Source organism: Diadema setosum, chromosome 13 (assembly GCF_964275005.1).
Source record: "Diadema setosum chromosome 13, eeDiaSeto1, whole genome shotgun sequence".
NCBI classification, from domain to species: Eukaryota; Metazoa; Echinodermata; class Echinoidea; order Diadematoida; family Diadematidae; genus Diadema; species Diadema setosum.
In genome coordinates this window covers 3,894,691-3,917,775 of record NC_092697.1, presented here as the reverse complement: position 1 = coordinate 3,917,775, position 23,085 = coordinate 3,894,691, and the positions used below count along the sequence as shown (strand labels likewise).

At 38.4% G+C, this 23,085-nt stretch overlaps 1 protein-coding gene across 1 annotated transcript in view; it reads left to right on the top strand.

Annotated features, from left to right (window-relative positions):
* Positions 1-23,085, top strand: part of LOC140236820 (tyrosine-protein kinase SYK-like) — a 98,149-nt gene that overhangs the window by 6,133 nt on the left and 68,931 nt on the right. The gene's annotated exons all lie outside the window — the stretch shown is intronic.

Genomic DNA, 23,085 nt, shown 5'->3' with positions numbered 1-23,085 from the left:
ATTTGAGAAACAACAACATAGAACCCTGAGACCCCCTTTAAAGGGGCATTCCAGACCAATTAAAACTTAGTCTGAAAAGAAAGAGTAAAATTGACAAGCACAGCAGTGAAGATTTGATCAAACAGAATTTAAGGAAGTTATGAAATTTCAAAGATTCACTTACTTTTGTTCAACAGTTCTTGAACAGTTAATATGGTGATGTACATATAACTGAGTGAGCTGATAATGTAATCATTTTGCATTAAATACCATTGATCTTGTGCCGAAAAAAAAGAATGCAAAAATTCAGTATTTCTGGTCGTATAGTATATTTCATAATGTCATTCCTGGTTGAATACGTGTTCAAAATAATAATCAGTTAGATATGTCAAGATTTGACAGACTGGGGCATAATTGAGTTTGATGAAAAAAGTGGAAATTTCATGATTTTATTTACATACTATATGATGGCAAATTTTGAATGGGTGATATCAATTTAGTATCATATATATTCAAATTGATGGTTCAAGAACTGTTTTGTGAAAATTAGCAAAATTTCATAATTTCATAATTTCATAATTTCCTCACTTTTCGTGTTCATCCCATTCTGATCAAGCTTTCACTGTGTTGTGCTTGTAAGATTTCACTCTTTCTTTTTAGACTACAGGTGTAACTCTTATTTGTACCAGATTTCCTCTTTGGTAAGACATGGCACAGTAACATGGGGATACCATGGAGTGAAAAGGCTGGCCCTGCTAGGATATAAAATGTATACATTGTAGTCGAGAATCTCCATTAAAGGGTGTGTACAGTTCTGGTCGAGGTGAGGATTTAGCTTTTAACGTTTTGCGAGATATTCACAAACCACTCTATGAGCTGTCAAAGAGCATGCAATTCTAAGGGGTATCAAAAGTTTATTAGATGAAAATCAATTTTGAAATGGCTGAGATATCCAAAAAACAAGGTGAAACAAAGAGATCCTAATAAAAGGCGTGGCCTGTCGCCTTTTATTATTATCACTTTTTTGGATATCTCAGCCATTTGAAAACCAATTTTTATCAAATAAACGTTGAATCCTTCTTTGATAAAATTACATGCTCTTTCATATTTCATAAGAGGTTTCTCATTATCTCATGTAGGAATGTTCAAAATATGAATCTCCACCCCAACCAGTACTGTACAGTACCTTTAGCGAATTGTGTACACATTACTTTACAGTATCACTGATCTCTGTGTAAGTACACATACAGCCAAAGAATCTCCATTGGAGTTGACCGTTACAGGTGAGCGCACACTTCGATGCACATATTCACTGACCGGTGCTATTCGTGGTTTTCAAATGTACCCCTGTGGGCAGCGAACGAATTGGGCCACCCACCAATCCCCATGCTCCCGGGTCTTTAAATTCATTCAGTAAAATTCTCGGCTGTGGCTGTGGCAGCATGTCCTGCAGACATTATCCAACAACATGTGACGCTTTCGCCAACGTCTGACATTTACGCTGCCGTTTGTCATCCACGCTTTCTTGTTGACAGTGACTGTCGGAATCCAAAGTGTAATTGTCGACTGTCTGTCATGGCATGGAAAAGAATTATTGTGCCTCAAGGGATATGATCTATGTGTAAAGATTGTAGTTTGAAAAAAATAACAAGGCAGCTGAAATTAAAAGAATTGATGCTTGATCAAAAGTAGCAGATACACAAGAGGAAGAGGAAATGTTTCAGAGGCCATCAGTTTCATTGTGATTGGAAGCAATCATTACTTGTGCCTTGAAACCACGGCAAGATTTATGACTGGGCACTTGATATTTGTACTCTATATAACCCGACGAAATCCATTGTGCCACATTAAAAATGGTTTGAAGTGCCATATTGTCAATACAGTTTAGAACTAATTGGATCATTCAGCTCTCAAAACTGTATGTACTATTTCATATATCATATGCTTGAAAACCAAACTTAGTAATGCCACAAGTAGGTCATTAAGAAACATTTTGATATGGAGGGTGCTACATAATGTTTACATGGTAGTTCTGTTTGGATATTACGAGCCACCCCCTAGAAAAAACAAAACGAAACAGAGGAGGAACTTTATAGGTTGTGTTTACTGTGTTCTTAAAACTCTTTATAGCGATGTATTTTGATGAGGTGTAGAAGGAGGATATTTTGTTAGTATCTCTGAATATTCATTCATTGAATATTCATCAATATTCATGCGTGCATGGTCTCTGACAGTATAACGAGGGAGGACTTTCTTGAAAGCAAAGTGTTGCAGGAGCAGAGTTTGGATGGAAAGTTCTATGCTGAACAAGGAAAGAGAAAGAAAGTGTGTGTACAAAGGACAGTGCATTTTGATCGATCACAGTCAGTGACAGTGATATCGAGCACCCCTACATGTAAAATGGCAGTTCCGGCAGAATTGTAGTCTGCTAACTACAGTGGACTGCGCAGGAAGTTTGATAATGTAATTCTGTGAATTTCAGACTCAGCCGTTGTGTTGAATGTAACAATAGCGAGCTTCAGATCTGCAACACGAAGGCTATTAAAAGATGATGCTACATTATGTATTTTTAGGCAAAAAATGGTGTTTTGCACATGTGCCGGACAGCTGTTTCCATTGTTCAACCCGGGAAGCTTCGTCATCTTAGCGTTCGCGTCGCAGATCTAAAGCTTGCTATTAAGTGTACCATTTTACATGCCGACGTTTTCTTTGTGACCCATGACTGGGTCACCTGAGAGAGTGGTTGACATTAAAGGTATTGTTTACCATTGGGAGCAGTGATTAAAAATTTTTTTTTAGTTTAATATATGAATATGTGTAGGTCAGATGTATCACAAAACATCCTACCATATAAAGACTTTGCAGTAAAGCCTAAAATATATGGAGATATCACTACTTTTCTCAATAAACCTTAACTGTAATTATGGTTTATTCTAGAAACACTTTCATTGTAACTGTTATTCACATTTTGTATATCTAACAATTACTTAACATTGATTATACTGATATAAAATTTTTACATTGGTTGTTTCTCACAGTTGAGAACTACTTTGAAGCATTAAAGCTGGGTTTTTTTGTTTCATCTGCAAATGGTAAATAATGATAGTAAAGGACATTCATATTGCGCCACTACTATAATGATAAGATACTCTACTGCACATTACAAAGTAATAATCACGACATATACAATGTAACTCAAACATGAAATGCATTATTCAAAAAATGAGTTTTTAACCTGGTCTTTAAAGCTGAGAAATGGATGAATGAGATGTATTATATCTATACTTTCAGGTCTTACGTTTGTTTTATTTTCCATCTGAGAAGATGGCTAGACAGCTCACATTCAGCTGCACTAGCTGGTCTTCCATGGGGTCCAGTTGGATGTGAGGCAGACCACTTTACTGGGTTATTCACCCGGCTCCTTACGATAAATGAATGAAGCAGGACCTTTTATGTGCACGAATTGTGACTCTCACACACCGGACTTCTACTATACAGCGTTATATGTCCTATCCGAGCGACAAGAGTGTTTTTGCCTCTACTAGAGGGGACAATATGATTACACACCACAGCTTTGCTCAGCTCGACTGGGGAATCAAACTCAGGTCATATGGATTGGGAGGCAGACACGCAACCGACTGAGCCAAATCACTGCCCCTTTGAGTTTGGAAAATTTGCACATGATGCAAATCAGAAAGTCAATGTTCTGTGCTTTCTGTCATGGCAGGTCATGTCGTAGCATTCTATGATGCGTCGGGGGCTACTCTCCTCTACATCATATAGCATTTTTGCAGCAGATGCCAAGTTTCTCAACTGGCTGGGAGTGAGAAACTGCAGTTTAGAGAAGCTACCAGAGGGTTGAGCTTTTTCATTTTTTAATTAGAAATTGTGCAAATTGGCGCACATGATACAATTTTATTTGCCTAATTCTCATGAATTTGTTGTGGAAGATGGTCCTGCAGGACATCATTCTAAGCATTTTTTTTTCTTTTGCCCAAATTTTCATCAAGGGTGAATGAGTCTATAGTGTTAAAGATGGACATGACTAAATAGTCGATGGCAGAATTTTAAGAGACCTATCACTTTGGATTATTTCTAAAATTTGGAAAGGAAAATAGCTGTAAGATACGTACATACTATAGTACATGTATAAAGTAGGATACATGTAGGCCAACAAAAAGAATAATGAAAAAGTATACAGTATCTTAGTTCAGCATAATTTATAGGGCGAACTTCTCATCCAACATTTCTTATTGATATACCTTCCATGCTTTTTTTTTTCTTTTTCTGGGAGGTGTGAGAAAAATGAGCGTGAGATGAGTTGCTGGAGAGTGAGACTCGAGACTTGGTGGTTCTGCCTTTGTCTCTGGGCGGTGAACCAGTCTACAAGTGCACATTAGACTGTCGTCCTGCCACCATTTGAGCTAATGGCCAGTTTTCGGTAAATGTGACACCGAACAAGGAAGTGTCATGATCAGCCATTCTAGAACATGTCATAGCCCACATAGGCTGATAAGAGACCAGCCCACTTCCCACATTTTTCTGTGTATTCTGTCGTTTTGGAGATGACAAGCGAGTTTGAGGAGATAAGCAGCCACTGTTATAAAAGTCTCAGTGCAGTACATTTACAGATATTAAAGCTGTTTCATCTCTTCAATCTGCGCACATTTGTGCAACATTAGGGGTGTGGGAGTTTGGTGGGTAAGTATTTAAAACACATAGGTGCTGATCTCAGCAAATGCTGGCTCATTTTGTAAGTGTCAAGTGTAACCTCATACCATACAAAGAATTTATCACAACTTTCCGTTTCTGTGTTATTATGGAACATTTATGTCCATTTAAAAGTCTTTACTTTCGACCAAATACAAAATAGAGCACTGTACCTGTGCACACATACACACAAACAAGAAAACCATTCTGCATGCTTGAAATGCTATGCTTGATAAAGTTCAATACAAATAGTAATAATGATTTTAATACTACAGGGTACTTTAATATAATGTGCCAATTCCACATTACTAATGTGCTCAAGGCTACTCTGTCGGGTATAGCCTGAATTTAGGTGACCTATTTGATATTTTTATATGGGGGGGGGGGAGGTAGAAAAGGAAGAAACACATCTTTACCTACATGGAGGTTTTTTTTTTTATTGATTGTTGCCCCTTGGTGATATGATAAATGATGATCAAGATGATTATCAGTAAAGAGGAAAACTAGAAACAAGCTCCAAGCCCTTTTCCATCTTGTTTAGATTGAGAAAGGAGAGAGAGAAAAAAAAATGTCCACATAGCAATAGCAATTGATATTGATCAGTCATAGTTTAGGCATGACAAGTTGATCATCATGCAATATACTGTATATAATTATTTTTAGCTATGTCACTTCACCAGGAGACAACTCGACTGAATCCTGCAAATTTCCCAAATTACCCACTGTCTTAATAATATTCTATCAGTTGTGTAAACTGGCAAAATTAAAACATACAAAAAAGCCTCAAAACTCCAAACTTTTGTTTGAGCTCTCAGAATACCTTTGACTTAAAGTACCAATAGTTGTATTTGTGTAGTTTTGTATTCCATGTCTTCAGTTAAAACAAGCAATGACAACATGTCCAAATTGCTTGGGTGTCTTGCTAGTAAGAATTAGTATTACCCAGAACTTCCAATACCTCCATAAATGTCCAGATGGTATTTCCTTTTATTGTGTTGTAAAGATAATGTTTTTTTTTTCATTGTCAATTTCCCCGTAGTTCGCCCAGGGGCACAAAGGAATGTGTGTACAAATGAGTACGAATATCCTCATGTGGTTCGATGTGGTGAAGTCACAATTTTCCTTGATTAATCCATGTTAGCACGAGTGCGTGGTAGCCTGTACATTGCCCACAACAAAGTTTTACCCTGCACAGGAAAACTTGTACAGTTTGATTCGAGCGGAGACTTGCACAGCGCGATACTGTGGTATCACCGAGAGGATAGGCCATTACAAAGAAGCTAGGGTTACAGCGATTTCCTCTGCTCTTGGTATTTCCTGGTTAAACCACGCACTGGTGGGGTCCTGTATCGATAGCAGATCAAGCACATTTACAAAAGGAAGGGAATGTGGGCATAAGTACATGTACAAGAGAGCTCAGAGTAACGACTTTAAAACCTAAGGGTGAGTAGATTTGTCTTTAATTGATATCGCAGGGATTTGGAGTAACATTCATCACTGGAGGATAAAAGTCATTTTGTGCTTACATCCGAAGTTCCGCCTGCTGTACACGGCCTCGCGCTTTGCCCGCTCGGGAGCGGAAGGGTACTGCAGACATTGAGAAACAGACGCAGCGACGGTGAGCGTACTGCAGGGAAACTGGAAGGCAGGAATCCCATTTCATTTTGTGATGTTTGTGTAGACAATGCCTGACATCTTGTTGAGGCTTCACCTCCGGTATATTGTATTTGAATTACAATGTACTTTTACCTAGATATTACTCTGAGATATTAACTTTCAGATACACTAGAGCTCAAGCTTCTTCTCAGTTCCTTATGATATTTTTTAAGTCCATTACCCACAAAATTCTGGAGCCGCCTTGGATGGTGACCTATGGGTTCAAAGTTGATGGTGTTTCAAGCAGCTCCGTGGAATAACTTTCTTTCATACCAAGGAGGTTCTCTCATACCTCCTTGTTCATACCAAGCTCAGACATATTCACATTCTTGCCTATTGTTGTGTGTTTGTGGCATAAATTACACATTGCTCTCTGATTGCAAAGGAAAAAAACAACCAACAAAACGACACAACCTAGAATGTATCATTCGCCAATGGTTGTTTCAAGTAGATGATTTTTCTATTGTTTGTCTTTTTCATCTGAACATAATAGCCCAGACCATAAAGCAAGATATTTTCGCGTATTGGACCCGACGGCCTTTTTTTGCGGCGTGAAATTTTTGTGAATTGTCACTGGCATTCAGTGCATATTGTGTAAACAAGAACTTTCGCGTACATTTTGATTTCGCAAATCTTGGCTCGCGCAAAAAAATAAAATGCATGTGAGTATTCCTCAATTTAGAGTACGTGTAGTTTCCTAGGATAAACAGACTGTAAAATACGATATTTTCGCAGCGTGAAATTTTTGCGAATTGGAGCTGATGGCCTTTTTCGCGGCATGAAATTTTCGTGAGTTGCCTCTAGCATTCAATGTGTATAGTGTAGACAAGAACTTTCATGTGCATTTTAATAATTTCGCGAATCTTGGCTAGCGAATTTCGCGAAATTAAAATGCGCACGAACATTCCTCATTTTACAGTATGCATACAAGTAGGGATATGTGTTCATATTCTGTAGATGTAACTGTACAGTAGTAGGCCACATCGTGCTACTGTGCACCTGATCTAAAATCTTGGTCTTGTCAGTGTGTTAACAAACTGCCCTTCTTTCACCGGGGAAGGCAGAAATTACATATTTCACATCCATTAACAAAATGTTGCTGAAGGGGAGGAAGAAAAAAACAAAAACCCTCCCTTTCCACATAAGACTTATTTTCATGTTGTACAGTATGTCCCAAAAACTACAATTGGATTTTTGCATTGATAACTTTCATAATGATCATAACAATCTGAATGCTATTTCAGAGAATGAAACTGTAACTTCTTACCTGCATTTTGCAGAAAACCCCATTCAATTTGGTAAAGCGGTCACAGAGAAATGTGGATCGTTGTAAAGTTTGTCATGGGCCCGTTTCTTCCGAGTTCGGCACTTGGACCCCGTTTACAGTGCGAGGCTCGGCCGCGGCCGAGCCGCGGCCGAGCCCAGCCCCGCTTCAGTGTAAACGCGCAAAAGGCCAAATGCGAGGCCAAAATTGGCCTCGCATTTGGCCTCGCTCTGGAGGTGGTCTCGGCCGCGGCCGAGCCGCGGCCGAGCCCGGCCTCTTCTTGGTGTAAACGCAAACTGGGCCGAATGCGCGGCCAATTGCGCGGCCAATTTTAGTCTGGCTTCCAAACCCTCTGCCTGTATCTTTCGCTATTCAGGATATTAACCCCCTCAACGTGGAAAACTAGTATAGTTTAAGGTGGTTTTGTCCTGCAAAGGATTTTTTCCTTCGGCAAAGGCCTTTGCCCGAACGGCGACTTCGTCGCCACGGAATTCATTTGGCAAAGGGTCTGAAAACCAGACAATACCAAATTGCGTTTGTTTACAAGCAGAGCGCCACTACGACAAAATATTGATAGGTTTGAATCAAAAGCGCGGCCGAGCCCAGCAGTGTAAACGGACAAAATTGCGAGGCTCGGCCGCGCAATTGAGGCCGGAATCGGCCGCGGCCGAGCCGCGGCCGAGCCCGGCCCCGCACTGTAAACGGGGTCTTGGATGCTCTTGGAACTGTGAACACGATGTGCACAAAACTTGGAGGGAAGGGATTCCTGACATGCTCTACAAAAGATTCTCATTTCTTTTTGACCACTGAAGCAAACTGGATGGGGTTTTCTGTAAGATGTGGGTAATAAGTTATAGTTTCATACCCTGAAATTGTATTTGGATTGATTCACTATTTTTTATAAGTTATCGTTGTGGAGGGTCCCATTGTAATTATTTTTTGGACATACGGTACAATATGGAGGAGCACCAGTAGGGCAAAGACCTGGACAGAGATTATTTATGTATATCCGTCAAGGACTACTACATGTCTAAGTGTGTGCGTGTGTGTGCACATCTGTCGATATTTTGATGCGCCTTTTTTCCTCTCATGGCCTTGCTTAATGTGCACTCTAGCTGAAGTCCTTCCTTGCCGTATGCATTTCATTTATCCTACAAATGATCCTTATCCCAAAATGTTGTATTTCTGTACATTTTTCTCTCTGTGATTTTTTTTTTTTTTGTATTTTGTATTTTGTATTTTGTATTTTGAATTTTGTTTTGTCCCGGAGTGAGAGAAATAGGTGTTTTTGAGGAAGCCAGTCTGTCACAAGGAAATATTTGATTTCCCGACCTGAGGATCGGATTTAGATGCGCCGTGATGAGCGTGTCGCGAGATGATGAAAAAGGATGCAGCGGCTATTTTCAACCAGAGGCAGTGTTCTCACTACACTGCTCCATCGCGGCTGCTGATTTTACATAGATCATGCCAATCATTTTACATGACCAGTTTCCAAGTGTCATTAAATTCAGCAGAATCCATCCTGAAATCCATCTATTTTTGCAAAAACAAAAAATACTGTCTGAATGTCACAATTGTTTTGATAGGTTTGATTATTTTTACCATTGAACATTCTTGCTAGGAGAATAGCAATGAATCATCATATTTTGAAATTATCATAGCAAGGTTAATTTCTTAACTATGCATTTATTTTGTTGAGTAATTAGTATAGTAAATGATACATGTCTTATGGATTTGATATTCATCTGATATAATAGTCAATCATTTGAATTATTTAGAAAGGTGCAGCAAGATAGCTTTAAGGAGCTCTTGCAGCACATTATATTGATATTTTACATTTAGTTTCTGCACTCAATTATGATTTAATATTATCATGATTATATTACTTCGCTATTGATTCATACGTCTTTGGTCATATGATTGGGGTCAACAAGTAATCATCATCATCATTATCATTAGCAGAGACTCCAACTCTCCCGCTTTCGACGGGAGATCTCCCACCGACAGCCAATTTTTGCAAAATCTCTTCTCCCGCTTGAGATTTAATTTCTCCCGTTTGAAATGATTTCTTTAAGTGTCATCGTATCTGTTGAAAAATAAACCTTAGATAGCATGAGATAACATCTAGAAAAATTCTAGAACCCTCTGGATATTGCTGGACCCCGGCCACAAGGAACTTATCGCGCTTCGCGCACATCAAGTTGGTGTCTCCCTTTTGCTAGGGGTTTCAGGCGGGAGAATCTCCAGATCAGAAGGTGCTTGGGGTTGGAGTCTCTGCATTAGCACCATTATCATTTAATAGAGCCAATCATGAGAAGATTTTTCAACCCATTTTCAATTCACTTTCAATTGGGAATTGTTTTAGGACAGGACCCAGTTGGAGTTTGTAGTGGTACATGTATATGCTAGATTCTCGAGTTGGCTTCTTTGGTAAGCCTGTGACACTCATCCATAAGATGTAAAGAATGTTTCTGACACTTCAAGCCAAGCTTGTTTGAAGTAAACCCATAGCTTGTGGAAACATAATGTGTCATGTGTTGACTCTATCAGAACTCAGAATTTTGGCTTTATTGGGTTAAATCAAGGAGGTTTTATTTATACATGGAGTTCCAACTTGCTGTAATTATTCAAACAGTTGTCAGATTTCTATTGATGTACAAAAGAATTCCACAGGTGCACTTGTGCGTTTGATGATCGATGTCCCAAGCCGCCGTCTTGCTGAGCAATCTGAAGATTCATTTTGAACGTTATCATAATGTTGGCCATATTTTGCTTATTTATTTATTCAATGAAATGAAATTTCACTTAATGATAAAGCATGTAAAACAAAAGTCAATTCCGTCCAGAAATTTGCACAAAGGTGTAAATCAGAGCTGTATCATGTGAAAATGTTTAAAACTGTACCATCCTGGAAAGCTGGTTTTATCACTTTTCGGCTTAATTTCCCCAATTAAAAGTAATATGGAATAATCTTCAAGTATTTAATTCTTTATTGCTAGATATATCAGATTAGTGCCCGCATAGATGCCCAGTCGAGTAATTTTCAGCTTTATTTCAGCATTTTTTGCTCAATTACTGTTCGCGCATCCTTGTGTCTGTACCACCTACCTTTTATTAAGAAGGGGTAGCGAAAAGTAATTACCATCACAAAGATATTGAAAGTGGCTGGTGATTATGCATTGAGACATGAGTCAATTGTCTTCGCATCGGCCCGGCAGATCCTGTTTGGCACATGCTCCAAACATTTTTGAGTGGCGGCTTTGAACATAGATCAAAGGGAATAACTCTGTTGTTACTACATCTCTTCAACCTCCTTGGTTAAATGTTAAAAAGCTAAACTCCACTCCCATGTTTTATTTTGCAGATAAACAATGAAACAAACAAAATAGGGAAACTCTTCTGTAAAATCTGATGGAAATTTAGAAAAATTTGAAAGTGGAAGTTTCACACATATATATTATTCACAAAATAGTATTGTATTGTTGACAATTTATGCTTATTGAATGAGGCAATAATATTATTGCTAGACTTTTTGTACACTTATGTTACATTACAATTTTTGTTGGTTTGTAGGTCATTGAATGGCAGTAACTCTCCCTTTTAAAGTCCTTATCACCTAAAGTGCATTCTGTTTTTGTTGGTGCTGTAATACCATAGAAGTAGGCCTACACTGTACATGTTGTAATCTATATCATTGATCCTTGGAATGATGTACAGTTTTTCTCCCTTCCCACAAACCCTCAATCCATGCTGATTGTAGCAAGCACTTTGTATCAGAGGAGTATTTGCCAACTCAGAGTGATACACAGTGGGGATATTCCTTGAATACTTTTTCATTTTCTTATCAAAACTGTAGGAAAAGCTTGACAGTAGCTGTCGATGAAAAAGTTTAATTTCAATAGTCTTTTCTCATATATACACAATTTACCATAGCTCTGACTCTATTGTTCAAATAGCTGTTGCTGGTAAAATGAGTCTACAATTATTTCTGTTTGAATCTACAAGTATTCTGATTTGAATCCATGTAATTATGGTTACAATAGATGAGTTGGTACTTCTGGAAAATGGTGATGGATACAAGTCCACATCTGAGATATCCATTTCTCTTGGGGTGCAGGTAGAAGGTAAAAAGCTCCTGAAGTTGTACTGGCATCACTGATTATGTGGAAGAAGTGCTGAGGAGTGAGTTTGAATACAGTATGCAATAAAACTAGACGTTTGTCCCTGTGTGAACGCAGTCAGTGCTATGATGTCAAGCACACGAATAACTCAATCTTATTTGCTGCATGAGAGATACACCCTTCTGGATTAGCTGCCTTCACATTGCACACAGTAGCTCAATATCTTTACTCCCGTCATCACCGACTTTGGAGTGAGAATAAGACATGTGAGAGCGGTGGTGCAACCGTTGGGTGTTTCTGTGTGAACGCAGCCCAAAGTGCCTTCTGTAAATGGGTGGAGGGAAGAGCAGGGACGGAACAGGAACTAGAGTCTCTGCGATTGCAGGTGTTTGAACTGCCAGACTGCAGTTCACAAGTTTGTCGGCGAGAGTTCACGAAACTAAATATGGGACGTAGGATTCCCAGGATGCCGAGAAATGAGCTCCAGTTTTCTGTGAGGAAAAGTACATTTTCGATATCTGCAAAACTATCAACAGGAGGATCAGAAATATCTGCTTTTAGGTTAACAAGGAGTTCAGTGAGAGTGCCGATGAACTCTTTTCTGTAAACTTCCGGCAGTTTATCTTATAGACCCAGTTTTAATATTAATATTTCCACAAAAACAAAAACCACGAAAAGAAATAAAGAATCTTGGTGTCAACCTTGACCGTTTCAGTTTCAAAGGCACAGTCAATGTCACACCAGGGATGGCTGATTTTTTTTTTTCCGTTCAGTTTATTTCCTAGTATGATGAATCGGCATGAAGTGCAGATGGTGTCATTTGATTTATTTTCCATAATTTGAAGGCAATGTTCTGGCATTGTTTGTGTTGATTTTACACTCAAATTTTTAAGACATTGAAAAGTCAAACTTATATGTATTCTTAAACTTGACAGTGGATGAAATCTTTGACTATTTTGGTAAACTCTTTGTGCTATTCCTGGTTACAAATTATCTGCATCCAAATAAAACAGATGAAACCCCCCCCCCCCAAAAAAAAAAAAAAAAAAAAAGCATTCACATAAATGTGAGAAGTGCTCTGCTTTCAGAAGCTCCCATTCCGTGATGACGTAATTTGTCTGCTGATAACGCTTTCGATGTGTGTGATCGTGATCTCAGTAGGTAGTGGTGTGGGAAGCACCACACGCAGAATCATACTGGTAACAAAATATTCATAGTAATAAGTTTGATCCAGTCATATCAATATTATCTGTTTGCGTGCGTGTGTGTGTTTCTTTTTCTTGTTTTAAGCATCTTTATGACACTCATGTCATCCCATCTCCAAGATTTCCAGAAAGTGGTATCATCCGATGTCGAGGAAACGAGAACTCCCTTGGAATGAGGCAGATGTTTAGTCATTGTTGACATTATTCATCATCCTGGAATGTCAGCAATGTGTTCCCACTCATCGATATGACTCAGGTTAACTGACCTATCTTTACTCAAAGTTTCAAAGTCTTTATACAAGTATATAGAAAATAGGTTAAATATAATATGCAGTGTGACTGGGATAGATTGCGTCACGTGATCGTGTGAACATCTTGGTATATTAAATGGGTTAGTCAAATACTGGTTAGTGATTGGCTAAACACAGTCACGTGATGGAGGCACATTGGTTATGTTTGCCTATGGGCAGAACATTTTTGTAATGTTCTCCCATGGGAAAACATTTTCACGTAACAAATGACAAACGATACCAAACGATTGAACGATCATATTTTCCACGCAATCGATAGGATAACCCATAACAGATGATGGTATTTGACTAACCCAAATAATATAACAGATGATGACTTTTGTTGTCGGGAACATTTACCAAACGTTCCACCCTCAGGGTTTGAAATGCTATTTCGGGAGGCTATAAGTCCCTCAATAGCATTTCAAACCCTTCGGGTGGAACATTTGGTATGTTCCCTCCCCCGCCAGTCATCATCTATATAATAGTGCACTTCAGATTGAGGGGTCCATCTAGGATTTATAACAATTAGTGCATGTTCTATTGATGCACCAGTACTGGACTATACAGTAGGCATACTTGTATTTCCCTCAAAAAAAAAAGATTACAGTCAGATTTCAGCAGTGATAACTTTCAATATGATTGAATTGTCTGAATGCTATTCAGGGTCTAGGAATATAACATCTGATCTACATTTTGCAGAAAGTGATTAAGTGGTCACAGAGAAATATGGATCATTGTAAAGCATGTCATGGGTCTGTTTCCTCCAAGTTATATAAGCACTTAGATGTTCTTGGAACTGCATGTTAATGTGGGAACACAATAGACAGAAGGTGGAGGGAAGAGATTCCTGACATGCTCTACAAAGATCCTCATTTCTCTTTGGCCACTGAAGCAAATTGGATGGGGTTTTCTGTATGATGTGGATAATAACTTGTAATTTCATAGCCAGACATTGTATTTGGATTGATTCACTGTCATTGCCATGGGTCCTGTTGTATTTTTTTTTTTTTTTTTTTTTTTTTTTGGGGGGGGGGGGCATACGGTACAACTAAAAAAACCTGATCCTAAATTATCCCTTGGGCAAGTGTTGTATTTCACTTTGGCCTGGGGCCTTGCGGAAACAAAACAGCACTCAGGATAGTAATAGTATTTGCCATCCTATAATCCAGTATACACCTGGGGTGGTATTCTGAAATCCTTCCTAGGAAGAAATTTCTTCCTAAGTCAGGATTTCTTCCTAAGTAGTATTCTGAGAAATCTTCCTAAGTTTCTTCCTAAGTCTGTTCCTAAGTTTTTTCCTAGACTTAGGAAGAAACTTACATGTAGGAAGGGGGCGGGAGTATGCAAATTTCTGACTTAGGAAGAAGTTGGTATTCTAGAATGCACTTAGGAAAGAAATTTAGGAAGATATTTAGGAAAGCTCCACCCCTGTCCTATTAAAGTACGTTGTTAAGAATAGCAAGCTGCAGACATCGTGATAGGTGCGCTTGTCATTCACTGCGCGCACATGTACTTTGAAGCACGAAATGGGCATGAGAAAGGGGTCATGCCGCGCACACGTGTATTCGACCCTACGTCATAGTAATATGCGATTGTCATTGGTTGGTTCCTTATGATACGGCATTCCGTATTGGCTTAAGAAAGGACATGGGAGGGGATAAGGATGGCTTTATAGTTGCATTAAGAAGTTCCTAGGAAGAAATTTCAGAATACCAATTCTGTCTTTCCTAGGCACTTCCTAAGTTTGTGACTTAGGAAGAAACTTAGGAAGAAACTGTTAGGCTTTTTACACTTGTAAATTTTTGCTTAGCCCCGGACCAACGGTGGGGCTAAGGGGGGGCCTTAGCCCCACCGTTGGTACGGGACTATCCTTAGCCCACTTTCTTGCCAAAGTGGGCTAGCCCCACCGATAGTACGGTACTATCTGGCCCTGCAAAATAGCAGGGGTTAGCACCGCAATTGCGGTGCCAAGCAAGTGAGTGTAAACAGAACGAAAAAATAATCCTGGGCTAAGCGACGGAGACGAAGTCCGACCCTCACTGACCAATCAGAAACGAGGTAATCAAGTGCTGCCGGTGCGTGCGTGTACGTGTACAGTACACAGCGTAATTATGAATATTCATGTGGTTTGGAAATTCCGGGGCTAAGAAATATGAGTGTAAAAAGGTCAGTTTTCTCCTTAGCCCCGGACAAGAGATAGTACGGGACTAATTGGCGAGTGTAAAAAGCTAAAAAAATTGGTACGGGACTAACGATAGTCCTGGGTCAGAGAAAGTCCGGGGTTAAGAACACAAGTGTAAAAAGCCCTTTAGGAAGATTTTCAGAATACCACCCCTGTAGTGTATGATACACATAGATCAGGCATTAAATTGTATTATATTACCTTGTGTGTGTCTGGAAAGCCATACATCTCTTGCTTGGCGTTCACATTATTTCATGGTGTTTATTAGAAAATGTTGAATGTAACCTGTTTTGTGGATAAAATGTGGCAATGAAAAACTTTCCCCCAGAACCCACACTTCAGCCATGCAGTAAAGGATTTCTTTTTTTTTTTTTAGCCTTAATGCTGATAAAACTCTCGAATGATTTGATACATGCATTCAATTCAGAACTTTCACCCCCAGCTGAGAATAAGAGATGTGCTATCATTGTCCACTCTTAACCAGCTTTCACATTGGCAGTGGTGATAGTGTCAGGGGCCATCCCATGAGACTGACACAAGTCATACAGCCCACAAGTTTAATATTGAAAAGATGTCCATGAGTCATACAGCCCATGAGTTTGATACTAGGCAAATAATGCCCGTGATTTTGACACTAGGTATTCAAAAAAAGCCTACAAGTTCGACATTACAACACAGAGCGTAAAGGCTTTATAATTTACTATTTGCAGAAGAAACAAAAACCTAGCATTATTGCTTTAAAATAGTTCTAAAATATGAGTTAGGGATAGAAACAACTAAGTAATATAAAAATTTGAATCTGTAAAATCAATGTTAAGACCAAGTATTGTTGAATACACAAAATGTGAAAAATAGTTAAACTAAAAATGTTTCCAGGCTAAACCGTATTCAGTTAAGTTTTATTGAGAAAAATACTGATATCTCCGTGTATTTTAGGCTTTATTGCGGAAATTTCATCATATGGTAGGATGTTTTGTGGTGCAGCAGACCTACGCATATGCATCAAGTGTGATATCTTGAACATTTTTTAAATCACTGAGCACTCCCAAAGGTAAACAGGACCTTTAATCGTATATGTCGTTCTTGTGGGCCTCCTTTGCTTATTTTTGAACTCATGGGCCATGAGATGAAGATGCGGGCTGTATAACTTGTGGGCTGTATTACTCATGGGCACTATGACTCCTAGGCTGTATCATTTGTGGGTGTCAGTCTCATAAAGTGCACCCATGATGTCATAACCTCAAAAGTTTCCTATCTCAAATCTTAACTTACACTTTTTGACATGAAACAAATAAGAATATAATGCATCCCATGCATGAAATGATTATGATCTTGTGACATAAATTCTTGAATGTCTGTCAACTCTAAATACTAAAAAATAAAATCAATGTGAAATATACCATGTTAAAGGGAAAGAAAGACCAATAATTATATTAATGAGAGTAGTTGCCAGAAATGAATTGAAAAATACTTCCCGTGTGCAGTGAGGGTTACAAGTCAATCCTTTCCTTTAATAGTTATATCACATGACTGAGACCACAATCAAGTATAGCAGAACTTATGATAATTTCTATGTTTATGGGCACATGTGTGTGTGTGTGTGTTCATGTTTCTGATACTGTTTTTTTTAATGTTTCTTGTTTTGTATTGTTTTGTTTTGTTTCTTGTCAACTGAGAAGCCTCCATAGAGACCTAGTGCTGTGCAAAAGTTCCCACACTATACTTTACCACTCCCAAAATGCTAAAGTAATCCAGGCTGCTATTGAAAAAAAAAAGAAAGAAAACAAAATATATATGTAATACAATGTATATTAAGACAGCAACCGGAAACTGCTCCTACTTAGCTTTTGAGTCCACTTTAGACTGTTGTTGTTTATTTTCCCCTGTAACTTTAGACTGTGGAGAAATATTCTGTGAAGTGCAGTGCTACTATCCTTGGCTCTCACATCACATACAATTTTCCATGTACACAGTCCTTATTTTTCCTCTTCCTCTCAGCTTCAACATGGAGCAATTTGACACATGGATGAAACGTGGGTGAAGACTCAAAGTGGTTCTAACATGGCCCGAATTCTCACTGTTGCATATGTAAAACTGTAAGGCCCGTATTCACAAAGGTAGTACCATCTATGACCATGGCTTAAACCATGGACAAAGACAGTAGTTTTGTATGGGGCACCAAATGTCGCGTGGCCGATTTCGTCGACGAAAGGACTGATTTCGTAACGAAATAGGCCCTGCGACACTTGGTGCCCCATACAAAACTACGGTCTTTGTCCATGATTTAAAGGGACATTCCAGACGATTTTCATAATTTCACATCATGTAGTACAAAAATCGACAACTCCATGCATAAATCTCTGGAATTCATTTTGGTTCTTGAGCAGAGAAACAATACTTTGAAAAACCTCAAACAAATTACACTGAACAAGGATGATGACATAGGAGGTTCACATATTTCAGAAATGTAGCAGTGTAATTCCACTACAATACCGCTTGCTTGCGAGTTCACCTGTGTATAATCTATGCATGCCTTCTTCTTTTGTTCTGCTTCCTTGAGCCCCAACTCATGCATTCTTTTGGTGACTCTGCCATGTCATCATCCTTGTTCATTGCAATTTCTTCTACATTTTTAAAAAATATTCTTATTCTTCATCCCAATCATCACAAATTCTGAAACTCTGTCCTCAATATAACTAATTTATAGTTATTCAAATGTAAAAATCTGAAAATCATCCGGAGGTCTCCTTTAAACCTTGGACAAAGGTTTTACCACCTTCGTGAATTCGGGCCAAACAGTGGTGGTGCTTTGTGTATTTTTCATAATAATGTGTTGACAACACTGTGCTGGTGCACACCATTAGCTGTATTTGGTCATGCATTGTACATGAAAAACACCGAGCAGTATCTCTCATCTCTAAACTGCCACACATTGTAGTTATGTTGATATTAATTCTCTGCAAAAGTTGCAAGTGTACACCGTATATGCAGGGAAATACATAATGTACATGTAACTGTAAACTCTAAAAATGTATTTCTGTAGTGAAGTTTCAATGTTCTAGTCACGATATAAAAGGAAAAAAATAGATGTGATTACTGCATCTACACCCATGCTATGCACATGCCTGCTGCACAGTAACTCTGCATTTAACAGGGAGTGCACGTGTAAATACCAAAAATAACATCCACGTGTTGTGTGTGGGTGCATAAGATCACCTCATTCTCTTGCACATATACACTGTAGCACGCAGCCTGTGTATGGACCTGACTCCTAGGAACAAACTTATGTTTTAATATGCGATCCTTGGGAGAATTTTGGTGCCCGTTTCGCATCTGAATATTTCAGTTAAAGTGACGTGAACTGGGTAAGTCATTATATTTTTTTTCTCCTGCTAGAGCCCTCTTTAAAAAACTTTTTTTGTATGAATATGTTATGATTGTTTCAAAGGCAAAATGTGTGAATTGCAAACAAATTACATGTAATTTTAATTATTTCTAAATCCTTTCATGCAATTCACTTCACTGACCTGGGGTCAGGGTGCCAGGGGGTCATGCTCCGATCTTTGTGTAGGCCTGCGCTTCTCAGATATATGAAATGCTTCATTGCTAGCTGAGTGAGGGCTTTTACACATGTACGAAGTTTCTTAATTACAAACTTGTTTGTAATTACGTTTCAAATCACCGTTCACACGCAGGAAGAAACTTCGCGGATTCTGCAGTTTTTGAATATCAGAGCGAGGAGGGGAGGTGTGGCTTCTTTCCAAGTTCCCGTCAATCACTCTTGTAGCCTGTGTAGCCGCGCGGATTTTCTCTGAAAATGGTTGAAGTGTCACATACATTGTAAGCTCCACCCCCCAGAACTTGATTGGGGGTTAATCACGTTCACACGATAGTTTTTTTTTTGCTTAATTCTGGCGAAACGTGATTGAAAAACATCTCCTGACCGTGATTTGAAACTGGATAATTGTAATCAAATTTGAAATCGCCCTCTGGGATTCCAGTTTCCATTCATAACGGCAAATTTGCTTAATCACAAACCTAATTTGAGTTTGCTGAATTACAAAATTGTTTCAAATTATTAAGCAATCTCGGTATGTGTGAATGCCCGGTGAGTTTCTCTGGCCATAATGGTGTGAATGGTGGCAAATATTGAGTTTTGCAGCACTATCCAAATCCCTATTATACTTGTGTGTGAATGGGCCTACATAGAGAGACAGAGAGAGAAAGAAACAGACAGACAGACAGACAGACAGACAGACGAAATGATAAGAGGTTTTAAAAACACCGATGCCTGGATGGTTGTGAACCATGTCAATGTTTGGTACCCTACAACCACTTCAGAAGCTGATGCCTGGGATTGCTGAGTGAAGTGGTGCTGTAGGATTTTCAGAAGGGTGAAAAGTCCATGAAGTGTCCTATTACATTTTCAAACTTCAAACTGTGTACGTGTAGTGTGGGAAAATGCAATGAAGAAAAACACGGCCATCTTCGCAAAGCATTCCTCTCCAACTCGTTTAAATACAAAGGGGCAAGACATCATACATGCTGTGTCTGATATGCCATAGAGATGTGAAAACATGCTGGAATCGAAATGTTGATGGGTCTGACCAATTTGCCACTGAATACTGTATACGCTGTTATTTTCGCGTACAGATATTTTTGCAAATGACGAGGTTGTAGACATTTTCGCGAGATGTTGTTTTCGCGAATCAACGCCGATGCTTACGTTAATGCTCTATTAACAAAGCGCATAGAGACAATTTCGCGTGTTGTTAAATTTGCGATCCAACTGTGATTCGCGAAATTCGCGAAAATGAAACCCTCGCGAAAATAACAGCTTATAGCTAAATACAGTATCAGTCAAGAGGTGAGATGCTTGCGTTCCTCCAGGCAGTCAGAAAGACTTCAGAAAGTTTTCTAAATAATCGGTGAAAATTAAGCTACGGTCACAAATGTTTGTACGAATGATGTATTCATACAAATCTCCCTGTGCGTACAAATTCAGGAGTTCACAGAAGTTCGTATAAATGCCGTTTAATTTGAAAGAACAACTTACGACCTTCTTGAGAAGTGAAGTGATTTTCGTTACACAATGGCCTTAGAGTTTGTTTTTCACGAGAATGCTATGGGTTCTCATTATGTCATGCTTACGGACATCTTACAATTTTTTGTTCTTGCAAGGTACTGGTAGTCATATGTGCAGCTCACAGTATTCTCATGTCATTTGTAAGAAGATCTAATAAATTTTTATTATGAATTTTTAAATATTTTATCTGATTGCTAAAAAAAAAAAAAATGCTGTGTACTGTAGACACTTTATATGACTGTTGAAAGTACAAGTGTAGCATATTTTCTTTGACAGGAGATGCTTCCTCGTAGAACACCATGAACAGAATGAGGATTAGAACTTCTCAACTTCCCTGAAAGGGATCGTATAGTTTTGGTTGAGACCTAATTTCAGGTTTCAGGTTTTGAAATGGCCGAGATACATCCAAAAAAGAGCAATTCTAATAAAGTGTGGGACCCACACTTTATTACGATCGCTTTGTTTTACTTTGTTTTTGGATGTTTCAGTCATTCCAAACCCGATTTTCATCAAATAAACTTTGAATTCCTCTTAAAATGGTATGCCCTGTACTATATCATAAGTGTTTTCTTGGTATCTCGCAAAAAGTTAAAAGCCCAATTCTCATCTCCACCAATACTGTACCAGCCCTTTAAGTTTTCCTAAAGCCAACAATTGCACAAATTGTGTATTTACTCAGTAGGGTCTCACGACCCTACTGAATCTACGAAAATCTGGCACGGTTCTTGCATTGTTCTTACGCCATTCGTATGGCCGCCTTACAAAAAGGGGGTTTTATACGATGTGGAAAAAATCTTGGACAAGACCATCGACCAGGCTGTGAACTTACGAATGGGGTCTACAAACGCTGGTTTCATAAAGCCTTCTATAAGAAGATATCATGAAATGGTCTAAAAATCATTCTTATGGAGTTTGTAGCAGTTAGTAAAGGCACTTGTGACCGAGCCTTATTCTTTTATCTCTCTCTCTCTTTCTCTATCTCTTTGTCCCTTATTTACTTATTACAGGGTGTATTTATCTAAAAATTTTCTGAGGCAGAATCAGGATCCTAAATTATTTTCACATATTTTCACATTTTCACATATTTATGCAACTGTGTTTTCAAATGCATTTAGAAACACCAATTTAAAACCCCATTCAGGGGCGATTCAAACGCTGGGTCGAATGGCGCAAAACAGCTGCTCTGTGACAACACTCAAATCACGATTATTATGATGGTTAGATAAACTCTGCACCTGAGAATCGCATTTCAAACCACACTGTAAATGGCAATCAAAACATGTTTTGAAATGTGATTCCCTCTCATTATAAATTTTGAAACCATTCTTATTCCTCATCCCAATCACTATAAATTTTGAAACTCTGTACTCAGGATTTAATAATAATAATAATAATTATTATAGTGAGACTCTTATAAAGCGCTTATTTCTACCTAAAAGAGATACTCAAGGCGCTATAGAACAGAGTACATATTGTGTCACAATATGAACGAATGAACATAAAACATAGTTAAACATTTAACTATAAATTTAACCAATTTATAGTTGTTCAAATGTAAAAGTCTGAAAATCATGCAGAATTCTCCTTTAACCCTTTAGCAACTGAAGATTCTGTACATAATGACCTATTGTTCCCTAGAATGTACAGTAATATTACTCTCATTACAGCCACTTTCTATGTAAAATAGCTCACCATGTTTATTTTTGTCTATTATAAGCCGACCCTAAACTTGAAAGCCTCTTTTCTTTAATCAAACACTTTTCTAAAGGGTGTACTTTCTTTCCATTAAAAAGTAATAAGAAAGTTCATTCGTATTAACTTAAGATACATTGTTTTAAAGCTTTTAGAGTCTGCTCTGATTTCAGAATTTGCCCTTTATAACTGAAATCCATGTCTGGCAACTTTTTTAGTGGTTATGCGATACAGGGTCACATGCAAACTTCCATCACAAGCACAAAATCTTTTTTTTTTTTATAAAGGCCAGGCATCTGAAGGTTTAGCATGGGATGGATAATATAAGTTATAGATCAAACCTTGTACCAAGATTTTAGTCAGCACTGTTGCAGAATATGACCCATCAAAACCTTCAATAAAAGTAAAATATTCACTTCTCATAGACTGTTTTCATAAATTGCATATTTATGGAGCATGTAAAAATACATGATCTGAAAACTAGACTATTCAATTTCTTGGAATGGGGTTATCAAATATACGTACCAGGTACCCCTTTCTGAAGTTTGTGGTTAGGATTCCCAAATCCAAAATCATATGGAGGAAACTTAAAAGATTCTGTTCACATATTAAACCTTTGGAAGACTTCATGATGATGTAATGTTTCTGACTTTACATATTCCTTTTAATATAAGCCTATGTGCATGGCTGTGATCTGGGCGGCTAGTGGTATGCATACTGGATGGTAGAAAACCACTGTCATGCTCACAAGAGAGCACATGCGGGGAAATGCATTTAAGAGGCATTTTCAAAAGAAATCTGCATCATTCTTAAAGGGGATGGCTAGTAACTGATCAGTGGGAATCAGTGGGAATGCTGGGAGATGATTGTTCCAATCCTTGTGGGATTCATCTAAGA